The sequence below is a fragment of the Mesocricetus auratus genome, unplaced genomic scaffold (assembly GCF_017639785.1).
Source record: "Mesocricetus auratus isolate SY011 unplaced genomic scaffold, BCM_Maur_2.0 Super-Scaffold_100694, whole genome shotgun sequence".
Classification (NCBI taxonomy): Eukaryota; Metazoa; Chordata; class Mammalia; order Rodentia; family Cricetidae; genus Mesocricetus; species Mesocricetus auratus.
In genome coordinates this window covers 4,954,447-4,958,898 of record NW_024429268.1, presented here as the reverse complement: position 1 = coordinate 4,958,898, position 4,452 = coordinate 4,954,447, and the positions used below count along the sequence as shown (strand labels likewise).

Here is a 4,452-nt window from a genome sequence, read left to right as displayed (position 1 = left end):
GTCCTCACGCTTACACACGTGTCCCTTACCACAGAGCCACCACCCCAGCCCCCTGCCGCAGCTGGGACATCGCTTTCAACACGTGACGTCTGGGGTCCACCGTCAAAACGGCACCCAGTGACACATTTCTCACTAACCTGCCTGTGAAGCTCTTAGTTTATCCATCAGCACACATGTGACGACTCTCTACCTGGAAACCGCAAAATGAGTTTCTCCTTTCCACTTTTGATGCAGCGCTCTGGACTACGGGCGTGGGTGGGACCGAGTTTACAGTGGCTCGGATGACAGTTCTTCTGCTCTCTGAGGGTTTTACCGGGGCGTGGAAGGCATTTTGAGTTTACCAATGCGTTTGCCTTCTGAACCAGCCTCGACCGCAGGTAGAGAAGCAACTCCATCAGTCTTGTTACCAAACACGCCTCTCTTTTTCTGTTCCCATTTTAACCATTTAATGGTTTCCTATATTTGCATCTGTAATCATTCTCACCCCCCCCATTAACCTCTCTTAACCCCCACCCTCTTCACTCACTGAAACCCTTCTTCCCATACTTTCGTGTCTTGTGAGTGTGACCTACTGAGTTTCACTAGAGCTGCTCGCATGAAGCCAAATGGTCATGTGCTCAAACCGCCTTGTAAACGCTCAGGGGTGTACCGGTGGATCAGCACTGTTCCCGGGCTTCCCAGGGAAGCTTCTTGCTGTGTTGGGTAGCGCTGAACGCGGAGGACTCTCTCTCCTTTGAGCTTTCTCAGCTCCCTCTTCCATACGCTTGCTTTTGTAAAACGGTGCAAGCTTGCTTTGGGGATTGTTTTCCTGCCTTTGTAAACTTGAGATAAATTTCTTTTCAGACTTCGGAGTGTACACTGAAGTTTCTAACTAGGAAAAAAAAATGTGTTTATGTGGGCCTGGAGATACATCTAAAATCCGGGTAAGACCTTTGTCTTCTGGATATTAAGCGTGATGTTTCTAAATCATTCCCGCCATTAGTATGGGTCTTGGCAATCTGTCTCTTTTGTTTCTATAAACCTAATAAAATGTATGTCCTCATACATCAGCTGGTCATTAGGTAAAAGAAATCCTTTACTTGGTCCTAAACTAAAGCTGGTGCCGCATTTAGGATGGCCACGTGGAGACAAGTGGAAGAAGAAGTTGGCTGCCAAAGAAACTGGACAATAAAAATGCAAGAACAAAATATCAATGAAAGTGAAGAGTGTAGAGGTCACAAGGAAAAGAATTATTAAGAATGGTGATAAAGAAGTTCAAGTCAAAAGTCTTAAAGTTGCTATCTGCCCACTTCAGCAAACGCTAATTGCAACTCTCAAATTTAGTTCCCTTAACCATATAATTGAAGGGTTAATAATGCAGACGTCATAGGAAAGTTCATGACAGAAACCAAGATAATGAGCCCACAGTAAGTGCTTGACACGAGGTAGCCATTTCAGTTGTTACACATCAGGAGCTGCAAATGACGCTGAGTCACTAATCTCCAGACTCAAGACAAACTCAGCAGGTGAAAATTACCCAACTGTCTATTTCCATCTGCAAAGAACTCTGTGAAATAAAGACACTTTTTCCTTTCAGGACAATCCCACGGCTCTTCCTATTTGCCTCATTTTATGAATCTCGGTGTTTCCGGGCTTCTAAAAGGAGATAAATACAAAACAACCAACAGATAAGAGCAACCTTGGGACTTCTCAGTAAGCTTAGATGCTTCAGATGGCTATATTCAAGGAAGGTGCTGGAGGTCAGGTTCTTGACTTGGAATGGAAAACACCACAAGGAGGCCATCCTTTAAAGGAAGAAGATGAAGTTCCCTCTCCGTCTCCTGAACCAATCTGTAGGGTAATTCACAAACACAAGCACCACCAAACAGGTGATCCCTGGACTCTGTCAGCCAGTGTCCATGACAGAGACCATCCCTAACAGTCACCAACAATTTATGGGACTTTTTCATTGACTCTTTTGTGGACTTCCAGGAAGGAAATGAGCTCTCCAAACAGATGTTAAATAAACACAAATATTCATTTGAGCCTCAGTGAGGATCTTGTTGTTTAAAGAAATAAAGCATTTGGTATTCAAAATGACGGCACGCTTCTTTGTATCTTAACAGAACAGATTTTGAATAATATGCTGGATGCTGAGAAAATTTGCAGACATCCTTTACAAAGCCTTTTCTGAGGGCATCATTCTCAGGCAGACATCAGCATCCTTAACACAGACTTGGGGAGCTGGGCACAGAGCAGCAAAGCCAGCAAGAGATTCCTGGGAGTCGTCACGCGTTACGCGTCACATAATACAATGTGAAAAAAATCTTAGCATTGTTCTTGGTAATGATTTCTGAAATGTCATATAGTGTGTCACATAGCACAATCCTGGAGCAAAGCAGACTGACTCCAAGATAAAAATCAAATGCATTTTCATAGGTTCAGTTCCAGCTCTTTGGTCAAGTTTATTCCTAAATATTTTATTATTTCTGATCCAACTGTAGCTAGATCTATTTTTTTAATTTTTCTTTTGGTAGTAGTTTATGTAAACAGGCACTACTGATTTTTTTATGTCCAACTTGCTTATTAGTTCACACACTCAATAGCAAAAACAATACTGAAAACGAAGAAAATATTTAAGTTTACATTTCTCCAAAGAAGACACCCAGGCAGCCACCAGGCACATGAAAAGTGCTCATGACTACTGATCATCATGGGAATGCAAATCAGTTTTTTCATTAAGTTATCATTTGACTTTTAAAAAAAGCAAAGAAAAGAAATATTGGTAGGGTATGGAGAAAAAGATTACTGTGTAACTCTGGCAAAAAATGTAACTGATTGGGCCGTGGCGATGAACAGCAGAGTGGCTGCTCAAAACTGTAATAAAAGGAAATCCTGCCATCCGTGACAACATGGAATGAACCTAAAAGGCACTGTTCCAATAGGAAACTGAATGGTTCTATCCAACAAAGCAGGCGGGCCATCTGAAGATCTCCACCTCTCCCTCTGCTCCCCCCAAATTCAGTCCTGCAGTTTCATCCCCAGCTCTGCAGTAGACCACTGGACCCCCACCCATCTCCAACAGATCGAACAGGCCTTCCACGCCAAGCTTGCTTCCCCAGACTCTTTGCTTTAGCCCAGACCCTGAGCTCCAGCAGGCACTCCCGGGAACCCTCAGGCCGTTCCATCCAGGGAAGCAGGTAGGCAAAAAGCAGATGTTCCCCTTTCCCCCATGCCTCAAGTCCTATGCCCCAGTCTCGTCCCCAGCTCTGTAGCAGAGCTTCTGCGGCAGCCTCCCCTTCTTCTGCCCCACCCCACCCCCTGTCTCCGGTGGATCACACAGATCTCCATCTCCAAGCTGTCTCTCCCACACTCAATGCTTTACTCCAGCACCAACACCAGCGGGTATTCCCTGGGAACCCATAGGGCACTCTGTTCAGCGAGGCACATACACTAACTGCTGATCTTCAACTCCCCCTCCATTCTTCCTAGGACAATCCCCCATTCTCATTCCCAGCTCTGTAGCTGGGACCACTTACTAGAGCCTCCCCTCATTCTCTGCCCCCCCCCCATTCCTAGGGGACTAAGTAGATCCCGGGACACCGTGCCTTCCTCCCTTCTGTGAATCCCCTAGGTATGGGGGGGGGGGGGAGCATCCCATCCCAATTCCAAGGTGTTAGCCCCCAACACCTAGACTCACACTTCACCTAGGACCCCTAGTGGTCATGCAAATAGGGATTCCAGAATAATTTCCTGTGAGGAAACACCACACTCTCCTAAGAACCAGAGAATGCAAGAGAAACCAGCAAACAAAACCAAGACAAGACCAGATATCACCACCTAACATTACAGTCTTCCCAAGCCAAGATGCCTAGATTCCAGTACAAAAAACACAATCAATACCAGCCAGTGTGGCAACCCTGTCACTGCAGGCCCTGAGAACTGAAAAGTAGCTGAAGAAAAAGACCCGAAAATCGCCTTTACGAATATGATAGAGGTCCTAGAGAAGAAATCAATAAATTCCTTAACAAAATCTATGAAAACAGTGGGGGGGGGGATAAAACAGTTCAAGACTTGAAAGTGGAATTAGAATTGACAAAGAAAACCCAAACTGGGTGCACGCCTTTAATCCCAGCACTCAGAGGCAGGCGAATCTCTGTGAGTTCGAGGCCAGCCTGATCTACAGAGCGAGTTCCAGGACAGCCTCCTAGACAATACAGAGAAACCCTGTCTCGGAAAAAAAAAAACCACCATATCCAAATTTATGGTACACAATGAAGTGAGTTCTAAAAGGAAAGTTTAGCATTAAATGCCTACATTAAGACCAGACTGGTTTAACCCACAGAAACTGCTGACCTGAACAAAAGGGAGCTCTTGGACCCCAGGCTGATGACTGTGTGGAAAGCATGGGACTGACCCAGAACCCCTGAATGTGGGTGTCAGTGAGGAGGCCTAGGTAATCTATGGGGCCTT

At 45.3% G+C, this 4,452-nt stretch overlaps 1 long non-coding RNA gene across 1 annotated transcript; it reads left to right on the top strand.

Moving 5' to 3' along the window:
• Positions 1-2,020, top strand: LOC121137780. Its single transcript, XR_005875076.1, has 3 exons — positions 1-377; positions 844-923; positions 1,113-2,020. It is a non-coding gene; the product is annotated as an uncharacterized LOC121137780 (long non-coding RNA).
• The last annotated feature ends 2,432 nt before the right edge of the window (positions 2,021-4,452 follow it).